Genomic DNA, 11,479 nt, shown 5'->3' on the forward strand with positions numbered 1-11,479 from the left:
TGACAAAATTCAATAATAATTAACTCAATATAAATAACAATCAACAATTCTTCTTGTTAACAACAATTAACAATCAAAGAAATTAACTCAGAAAAACAAGAATAATCAAAGAAATTAACTCAAGGAAGTGCGCTGGGGCGCGGCAGAATAGGGAATGTGTGCGACAGAAGAATGAGACGGGGAAGACGAGATGCGACACCACATAAGTTGAGACGCAAGACGCATTGCGATGGAGGAGCCGAGATTGAGCAGTGGGCCGGCAAAATAGGGGCCATGCAGCGAAGGAGGAATGAGACAAAGACATGTTGCGAAGCAAGACACATTACGACAGAGGAAAAGAGATTAAACAGTGGGGACAACAGCTGGAGGAGATGCGACAACAATGCCAATAGTGGTAAGGATGGCTAGCTGCTACTCTACTCTGATAGGGTTTTTACTTTATAGGGTTGGGTTTGGTCTGCTTGTGGAGAAAGAAGGAGAGGGGCTATTGTGCTGCGTTTGTTTTTCTTTTTTAATGAATCAAACGGTGCTGTTTGATGGATAGAGAAACAAACCAGGGTGCATAAATACCGGGCCGGTTCACTGGTTAACTATCAGTTCATCTGATTTTCTAACCATTTTTTTGCAGAACGATTCTATACATCAACCGAATTGACTAAAAAACCGGTTTTTGATTAATCTGGTCAAACCGATAGGTCCTATTCGATTTTCATAACACTGATTAAAAGATGAATGTATTTCAATAATAAATCTATTTCAATTGTAAATAATTTTATTTCAACATATAAAAATAAAAATTAACAATAAATAATTATTTCACATTTCAGAATAATTAATTATAAAAAAATCTAATTGATAATTAATTTATCAAATATCAATACAACATATTGAAAATTAAAATTGAGAATATAATGTTTTATTTAAATATATGTAAAAATAGAATAAACATTTTAAAAATAAATTAAAACTAATAATTACAATTAAATTAATTAATAATTTTAATTAAATTAATTAATTACATTTACTAATTCAGTAATTTGTACATTCTACACAATCGAACAAATTCTAATAACATGACAATCTAATCTACATATATAACGACACTACGTTTATAAAAATACCCAAACTATAATTACATGCTCAATCTCTTAAAAGAGAAAAAGAATCAAAACTAACTTCGAAGTCAATCACTCCCGTAATGTGCCAAATAGCGTTCAGGTGGTTGATGTCTCCATTCTGTGTGTCTAGTCTGAGTATCTCACAAATATCAAGAGAAACGTTCGAGAAAGAGAAAAATGAAGGAAATGGGGGAGGAAAGGGACCAGAAGGGTGTTGTGAACGAGTTTCTTATATAAGTGCATCTACGCCTTATCTCCTTTACAGTATAAACGAGATAAACTGTAAACGAGATAAGGCACCTTACATAACATGTTTATAAACATGATACATCTAAGTCATGTTGTGTCGTATTTCGTTTACACTGTAAACAAGATATGCTCAAAGTGAAATCGTTTACAGAGTAAATAGGATAAGTAAAAAGATGGATTTCGGTAAAAACGATATAATTTACATATTTCAATAAATAAAATATTTATTTTATTTATTAAAAAATCCTATATATAAAGACATTTAAAGACTAAATCTTCATAGTGGTCCTTGAGATTCACGGATTATACCATTTTAGTCATTAAGATTCAAAATTCACTATACTGCTCTCCGAAATTTAGTTTCAAGCACTATATTGGTCCCTGAGCCCTTTTTGGCATTGAATCAACGAATGAAATGCTGAGTTAACTTTGATTTTCCACGTTAGACACATGGTTAAATGACATCTTTTCGTTTTGACGCTTAAACAACGCAAAAACAAGGTCGTTTTGGAGAATGGGAGAAATAAACGGTTTACACATCATATAAACTCTTATTCGTCTTCTCGTTTTTACCTTATTTAAATGTCAAAATGAAATGCCGTCGTTTAGTCCTGTATTTAGCGTGATAATTTAGAGCCATCTTAGCACTACTTCGTTCATTAATTCAGTGCTAGAAAGAGTTCAGGGACTAATATAGTACTTAAAAACTAGATTTCAGAGACTAATATAATAAATTTTGGATTTAAATGACTGAAATGATAAAAGTTGTGAATTTAAGGGATAGTTTTAGAGATTTAATCAGCATTTAAGTAAATTTTCTTTTGTAGAGATTTTACGAATCTCCATGAGATAAGTACCTCAATCCCCACCCCGTTTCCATTTATTTGCAGGACGAGTCTCCATCCTTATAAAAACTTTGCGAGTCCCATTAACTTTTTTGTTGTAGGTAATCTCCTATATAAATTTTTTAGATATTTCTATGTAAAACATTCATATTTAAAACTTTGTCACTAATAAAGCAAGAGGAATATAAGTTTAAATTCAAAAACTGAAAACACGACGAATTTAAAAATTATTTATAATCGAAATAATAATTTACGTGACATATTTTAATATTGCAAAAATAAGAAGTTAAATACTTTGCTTATTATGGACATCAAAGTAGGCGGTAGTTCCTGCCTTCTGTGTGGTCTAACCAAAAGTCCGTTAAAATTAATTTGAACATAAAGTTAATAAATTTATCGACGAGTTATAATTTAAATGGAATTATTTTTTTATTTAAAAAATGTGAGTTCAAATTTTATTTATTATTATATTACGGTATTTAAAATTGAAGATTATTCAATGTATCTAACAAAAAAATTAATAAATTTAATTTATTAAACTAAAAAGGATGTGTGGATTAGTCAATCTAACCTTTTTCTAAAATCATAAAATTAATTAAAATTAATTTAATAAAAATAATAAGTAAAAAGTTAATTATTACTCAGACACAAATAAAAAATAATTAAATTATAATATAATTTTTAAATTCATAATATTAATAAAATTTTCTATTAGAATATCGTTTTTAAATTAGTGTAAAGAATAAAATAAATTATGTAAAATATGTCTCACAATTTAGAGCATATATATATAATAAATAAATAAATAAATAAATAAAATAACAAAAAAATAAAATGAAAAAAAAGAGGTATGTTTAGATATTTAATTTTCAAATGTTATATACAGTGTCGGAGTTTGAAATAAATTTTTGGGGCAAAAAATTTAACATAAATTTTAGTCTTTCTCTTAAAAAATACATCAAGTTTTTTTATTTTTTATAATTATTTTATATAAAAATTTAAATATATCGTGTAAAATATATAAAAAAGAAGTTAGAAGGATAAATATTAAAAATTATAATACTTATTAAACTTTTTTATCAATTTGTACAAATACAATAATATCAATACTTATTAAATATTCTAATATTTTTTATCATATAAAAAATTAAATTAAATAAACAGTGAAATATAAAATAATATCGAATTAAATAAATAAAAAATACTTAATTTTTTATATTTGAACTTAAAGGTAGAGGGAGTGTTGCTTGTTGAATAAAGAACTGCAAAATGCGAATAGAGAAGCTGCTAGTAAAGCAACATTTTTATAATGATGATTTTTATCTTTTATTTTGTTAGATGATTTTTTTATTTTTATCTTTTTTGTTAGATAATTTTTTTATTTGATTTGATTGTTAGATGATTTTTTTATAATGATGATTTTTATTTTTTATTTTATTAGATGATTTTTTTGTTAGATAACTTTTTTTATTTAATTTGATTGTTAGATGATCTTTTTTTATTCTTATCTTTTTTGTTAGATAATTTTTTTATTTGATCTTTTAATTTTTATGTAATTTGAAAACCAACAAATACTCACTCAGTGCAATAAAAACAAGAGATGAAGATTGAATATGAGTACTTTAAACCATACTAAAGTATTTAAAGCCAAACTGAACTATTTTTTATTTTTTGAAGAAGTACTATTAATTTTTTTATAAAAAGTTTGGGGCATGCCTCCCTTGTCTCAACTAAATTCCGCTCCTGGTTGTATATATGTAAACCCCAGTTAAATTAGTAGACTTCAGGGAATCACAAATAGCTTAATGCAGGGCAGCAACTCTTTCCTTGAGGATCTTCAAGTGCAGCTTTGGATGGAATACGAGGAAGTGTTGACACAAGAAGAAATTCTTTGGTACCAGAAATCAAGATGCAAATGGGTCGAGTTTGGTGATAGGAATACCAGGTATTTTCATGGTTCAACTATGGTGAGGAGACGAAAAAATAAAATCCACTCTTTGCAGGACTCTGGAGGTAATCTAGTTACTGATAAAAATGTACTCGAAAGTATGGCTCTCTCTTTCTACTCAGACCTCTATACAGACTCTCTACCTGCTGTTCCCTTTGTTCTTAATAATGCTTTTCCCTGTTTAAGTATGGCTGACCATAACATAATAGGGGGAAGTATCTCTGTTCAGGAGATAAAAGAGGTCGTTTTTGCTATGGAGAGCTTTAAAGCTCCTGGAAGAGATGGTTTACAAGCAGTTTTCTATCAGAATCAGTGGGATAGAGTTGGGCCTGATCTTTGCAACCTTATTCAATGCATCTACACAGAACCTCAGAGAATTCATGAGATTAACGAGACTCTTATCACCCTTATTCCTAAAGTGGAACCTATCACAAGCCTCAAGCAGATGAGACCGATAAGTTTGTGTAACGTCTCATATAAAGTTGTTACTAAAGTCTTGGCGAATCGGATTAGAAATCTTATGGGAAAGCTGGTGAAGCCTATGCAATGCAGTTTTGTTCCGGGTAGGCATAGCTCGGACAACATTATTATTGCTCAGGAAGTCATACATTCTATGAGAACTAAGAAAGGACCGAAAGGTTGGATGGCTATTAAAATTGATTTAGAAAAGGCATATGATAGAGTGAAGTGGAGTTTTGTGCAAGAGACTCCTGAAGATATTGGGTTCCCTGATCAGGTTACCAACCTTATCATGTCATGCATTTCTACGGCTAGGATGCGAATCCTGTGGAACGGGGAGGAGTTGAATGAATTTAAGCCGTCCAGAGGCATCCGTCAAGGAGACCCTATTTCACCATACATTTTTGTTCTGTGCATGGAGCGTCTCTCACAGCTTATCAGTGCTGCAGTTGACCATGGCTTCTGAAAACCTATCAAACTAAATAGAAATGGTCCTAGTCTTTTCCATTTGTGCTTTGCGGACGATCTTATTCTTTTTGCTGAAGCCAATCTCCAACAAGTTGACATCATCAAGAGATGTCTCAAGGCGTTCTGTGATAGTTCGGGGCAGAAAGTTAATAATGAGAAGACTCGGGTCTATTTTTCCAAGAATGTGGGTAACCAAGTCAGAACTGAGATCAGTGAAACCCTCCAGTTTGCAAGGACGGATAACCTTGGGAAGTACCTAGGAGTTCCTCTCTTGCATTCCAAAGTATCTAAGCGCACTTATGATGATATTATCAACAAGCTTAACTCCAGACTCAACTCTTGGAAAGCCTCTTCCTTGTCGTTAGCTGGGAGGACAACTCTGGTGAAATCTGTCCTTTCTTCTATTCCTCTTTATACTATGCAAACTGCACTATTACCTGTGTCTGCTTGTAATGCCATTGACCGTAAATGCAGGAGCTTTCTCTGGGGTGATACAAAACACTCAAAGAAAATTCATCTCATAGACTGGCAAAGAGTCTGCCTTCCCAAAAAAGCGGGTGGACTTGGCATTAGGCATGCAAGTTTGATGAACCATGCATTTCTGATGAAAGCTGGATGGGGCCTGGTGGAGAAGAGAAACTCCTTATGGGCTAGAGTGCTTCATTCTAAGTATAAAGCAGGGAACGATATTATTCCTATCGTGGATAGAAAACCAAAGAGCTCTAACATTTGGAAGGGAGTTTGTAAGGCATGGCCCGATATTTTGCAAAACCATATTTGGAGGATAGGAGATGGCACTGAGATCAGTTTTTGGAAGCATAATTGGGTCCCTAACTTGGGCAAGCTGGAACAATATGTTACACAGGTAAATAACTCTCCTTTTGATACATCTAGTTCTCTTATGGATTTTCTTGATGTTTCAGGAAACTGGGATGTGAACAAGCTAAATGGTTGGCTTTCGGAGGATGTTGTAAAGAAGATTGTGGCCATCTCCTCGCCTTCCCCTTGGAAAATGCCGGACCAAGTGGCATGGAACCTGTCATCGGATGGTTCTTTCAACCTCAAACTGTCATACCAAGCCCTTTGTACTAATCAGCCTCCTCACAATGACATATTCGATCTTGTTTGGCGTTGGAGAGGACCCGAACGTATCAGGTATTTCCTGTGGTTAGTTGCTAATAATGCAATCCTAACTAACGCAGAGAGACATCATCGTCACTTATCAAACTCCCCTCTCTGTCCAAGATGTAGCAGTCACAGTGAAACCACACTTCATGTACTAAGAGATTGTGCTTTTGCGTCTAGCATCTGGAATGCCCTTTTACCCCCAATGTGGAAACAAGATTTCTTTAATTCAAGCTTGCATGATTGGATTAAAGCTAACATTTTCGCACACAACAACTGGCAATTCATTTTTGGTGTCACTACATCCTCAATCTGGTTCTTCCGCAACAAGCTAATTTTCGAAGGTAAAGACAGTCCTACACCTTCAGTCCTAGCTCAAATTCGAACCCGAAGTGATGAGTTCAGCCGATTCACAAGGAATACGACTCAGTTAAGCACCTATAGTGCCAAGCATGATCGTCTAATATGCTGGACTCCCCCTAGCGAAGGTGTTGTGAAACTAAATGTTGATGGCTCTCTTTTTGTGCATATAAATAATGCGGCGTGTGGTGAAATTGTTAGGAACAATCTTGGAGGCTTCGTGAAAGGCTTCTCTTGTAACCTTGGAAGTTGCTCAATTATGCATGCTGAGCTTTGGGGTATAATCCATGGTCTTAAAATTGCCTCTAATCTTACTCAGTCTATTGTTATCGTGGAATCTGATTCGGCTGCTGCTCTGAAATTTATCTCTCATGGATGTCCTGCGGGCCACCCGTGCTCTTCCCTTGTTGAAGAGATTAAGATCCATGCTAATCGAATTCCTTAAGTGTATTGGAGTCATGTTCCCAGGGAAGCAAACTTTGCTGCTGATCATTTAGCAAAGAAAGGACAACACCTCCCATTTGGATTGCATATTTTTTATTCGGCCCCTGCTGAGAATGCACACATTCTTGTCACTGATATAGCTGTTGTTCCCCTCTTTAGAGGACTGGTCTAGTTGTTTTTCTTTGTTCTGTTTGGGGTCTTTGAACCCCCCTTTCTCACAAAAAAAAAATTAGTAGATAATTAGTCAATAAATTATTTTTTTAATAAGAAAGATTAGAAATGTGAAAATTATATTAAATTAGGATAGAGCTCGTTGAAACGAGAATTTTGACACCAATTTTAAAGAAAATGGTCTAAGATTAGACCGAACGGGTCAAACCGGTTGAACTGGATCCGAACCGGGCCGTCGGTTCAACCGGACCAACTCATTAAAAGAAGCCGAACTCCTTTCTCTCCCTCATTTGGATGCAGCAGCGTGAAACACTTCCAGGGAGGGGAGAAAGCTTCCGTAACCTTACGATAAATTTCCGATCCACGTAACTTCTCCGTCCGAGCTCCAATCGCCGCACCGTTTGCGGCCACGCGTTCACCACGTCGAGCTCTACGTTTCTACCAGAACAATTTCACTGGTAACTTGTTTAATCACTCTCAGCCTTCTCTTCCCCCAATTTTCGAATTTTAAGTGGGAATGTTGAATTTCTTTGATTTCTGATGTTTTAGGATCCAATTAGCTTGAGAAAAATGTTTACTCTTGCTTATGTGAAGCTTGGGTATGGTGAGGATACGATAATTTTATTTTAATTTCATTGAATTTAAGCTTTGAGTATTAAATTGGATATATATGTGTTATGAATGTGTATTAGGTTGTGAATAAATAATTGGAGCTTGAAATTGTGAATACTGGAACTTGGAGGAAGCAGATTAGTTGAGGTTTTGAGGGCTGTGTTCTTTTAGGAAAATTGTCTTGGAGTAATACTTGGGAATCGGCTAAGGTATGGTTTAGGTTTCTTGCATTTAATATATAATGTTCTGTGAAAATTTAGGCTAGATGACCATAGGATAAGTTGGATTGCATGTGTATATTTAATATTTAGTATCCTGTTGATGAATATGGTTGGTTTGGTGCTTGAGGATTAATCGGTGATTTAGTGAATTATTGATTTTGAGGTATAATTATTGTGGAGGTTGTTGTGATAATGAGGTATTTTGTGTTATGAGCCTAGGATTTGTGAACTATGATTCTTAGTTGAATTTTGGTTGTTGGATTTGAATTTTGTATGAGTATAATTGTTGATCTGAGGTAGATTTATTATGGTGATTGTTATGATGATAAGGAAGGGTATGTTGGATTGAACAAAAAGCAGGTTTGGACCCGAAAAGGGTGGCAAAGTCCGAGTTTTAGAGGAGATGCCACCAAAATTTTATAAAAATTAGAGATTTTGTTTATATGATTATTTAAAAAGATTTAGATTCAAAAGTTATATGGTTTGATTTAGAGTTACTAAGAAAATGAGCATGTTTTAAGTTTGATTCATTTAGAAAAGAATGAACTATGTTTTGAATAGGAACTATTGATGGACGGAATAGAAGGTGTGGCAATGAAGGATAAGGATTGAACATAATTGACGTATAATGATGAATGAGATGCGATTGAGAATGATGTGGATGTTGCTAAATTATAATTGAATTATTTATATGGCTTATGAATTTGAATAATCTGATATACGAGATTCCCTGGATCAAGTGCCGTGGCTTGCCACCACGTGTACCAGGTTGAATACTCGATACTCTGTTGACCCTACGACGTAAGTGTGACCGGGCACTATATAAATTCCCGGGTATGTTACCCCCATTGAGCAATATTGATTATTTGAGATAAAGCTATGCATAGACTCTTGGGGATGCACGTCGGGGGACAGTCTAAGTGCAATTCAGACTTGTCGGGTTGGCTGGATAACCGACAGATGAGCCTCATCAGCCATAGGACAGGCATGCATCATATGCATATTACTTGAATTACTTGCTTGTGCTTTAATTGGGTGTGTCTACATGTACTTGCCATGTTAAATGTGTATTTGTTACCTGCAGTATTTGTAACCTTCTTGTGCTTGCCTTTATCTGTCTATTTGTCTGTGAAAATGCATGATGGAGTTGGAGGTATGGAGGAATGACAGTATGAGATTTAGAATTAAGATTAAGTTAAGTTAGGTATAGATGCTCATAGAAAACCACCTTTTATGGCTTCTGTTTAATACTTTAAGCTCTATAATCTGAGTGTCGGCGTTCTAGGATTGCCTTTGGCATTCCCAGGACCTTATATATTATGTGTGTGGCACCTTTACCATACTGAGAACCTCCGGTTCTCATTCCATACTATGTTGTTGTTTTTCAGATGCAGGTCGAGAGGCATCTCGTTAGGCGTCTGGACTCTTAAAGCGGAGTGGTTACTGGGTTATTTTGTTATGCTATGACGTATATATATGTACTTAGCTTTCTCTCCACATAACTTATTCTTTTTTATCCTCCTAGAGGTGTATGGAGAGGCAGGATTTTGTTTATGTACATTTGAGTTTTGGATATGTATATATATGTATATATGTGTGTATATTCTCCGGCCAGTCTTGACTTTGCAGGCTGAGTCAGGAGCTCGTTATTTTGTATCTTTGACTCTCTGTTCCTGTTTTGGGTTTCTTTACACTTGATAGCTGTAGTTTTCTTAGCACGCAAGTTAACTCGTTCCTTGAGCGTTGCGCTTTTATTTTTGTGATTTTTATTTCCTCTATTCTTCAAGGCTCCTAGCATATTATAATTCTTCTGCTATTATGAGTACTCATTTTATTTTAGAGGTCGTAATACCATACCACCTTTGTTTTACGACTTAAGCGTAAAGTTTAATGTGGTAGGATGTTACAATATATATTTTGTAAGAGTTTAATTTTGATGTACTGATAATATAAAATGTTTTATACATTCGCACAATCACATCTGTTCTTTTAAATGATTATTCACACAATCAATATTAAAAAAAGTTATTTTTATTAATATGACGTTACGTAATTAAATACACTTATAAAACTATTTTATACTAATCATACATCAAAATTAAATTATTTTTTATAGCACTCATGAAACAGTCCGCTAGACAAGCTGGTGGCCGGTCTTGCCCTACAAAAACTCGTGAGTTTGGCCATTTTCTTAGTTTAACTAATTTAAAATCTCAATCTAATTCACATTTTAACAATTTGATCTATCAGATTCTATTATTTTAATAATCTTATTACTTATTTAATTTCAACTTATTTGTATATTTCAATAGTTTAATTATAAATATTTAGGCGGTGTAGATAAAGTAAATGATATTAATGATTAACTTTATATTGTTTTCTAATAAAAACAAGAAGGTAATAAATGCATGATTTATCTTAAAATACTCTTTATTAAGTAAGAAGTATTGTACTCTTTATTAATTAAATAAATATGAACTATTAATTTATTATATTTTATGTTAATGACTCAAATTTAAAATTTAAAATTTAAAATTTACGATTTATAATTTAGAATTTAGAGAGTAGAGTTTATTATTTTATAATTTAAAATTTAGGAATTTAAAATATAAAATATAAAATTTAAAATTTAGAGTCACTATAAAAAAAACATTGAGTATCATTAGATTTACCATCAGAATTATCGTCAAAATAAATCTGACGGTATAAATCTCGTTGGTAATTGTTTACCGACAGATTTTTCATTTGTCCGCTAATTACTGGTGGATTTAGCAGTGGATATTAACTCTTAATTTGACGAAATTCTAGAGCTTGTTACCGTCGAATTTATTTTCCATTATTGACAGTAATCTTAAATTTTATTTTTTTAAATTTGTTTAAAAATTCAATATATAATTTTAAATGTTTAAATTCAATAATTTTGAAACTAACAAAATTTAAAATTTTACAATTTTCTATAATAATTTGTCTATAATTTTTCATTAAAAGTTCACAAATAAGTTGACACATCAAAGTTTAAGAATAAAGAAGAAAAATAATAATTACTCAAGTATGAAAAAAAGTAGCACCATAAACATATACTTTAAATCTAGAAAAGATGAATTTACGTATGGTTCGATATGAAAAATAAGATACCTCATGGTGGCTAAGTAAATTGTATAGTTAAGACTATCTAGACAATAAAATATTGAAAAAAAATTAATTATACAAATAATATATCTATTTAAGATTCAAAGTAATCCACTAACATGCATATGTATGTCTCTCATCAAATGGTATATCTGTAAGACCCATAATTTTCAAAAAATATTATTATGAGTTAATTTTAATTCATTTATAAATTAAAGACTTTATTTTAAAAATTATTTTACTAGAAGTAATTAAATCAAGTTTTGACAATTAAATTAAAAATTTTACTTAATTTTATAGTTATTGAATACTTTTCTATATTTAAATTAT

This window comes from Arachis stenosperma, chromosome 8 (genome assembly GCF_014773155.1).
Source record: "Arachis stenosperma cultivar V10309 chromosome 8, arast.V10309.gnm1.PFL2, whole genome shotgun sequence".
NCBI classification, from domain to species: domain Eukaryota; kingdom Viridiplantae; phylum Streptophyta; class Magnoliopsida; order Fabales; family Fabaceae; genus Arachis; species Arachis stenosperma.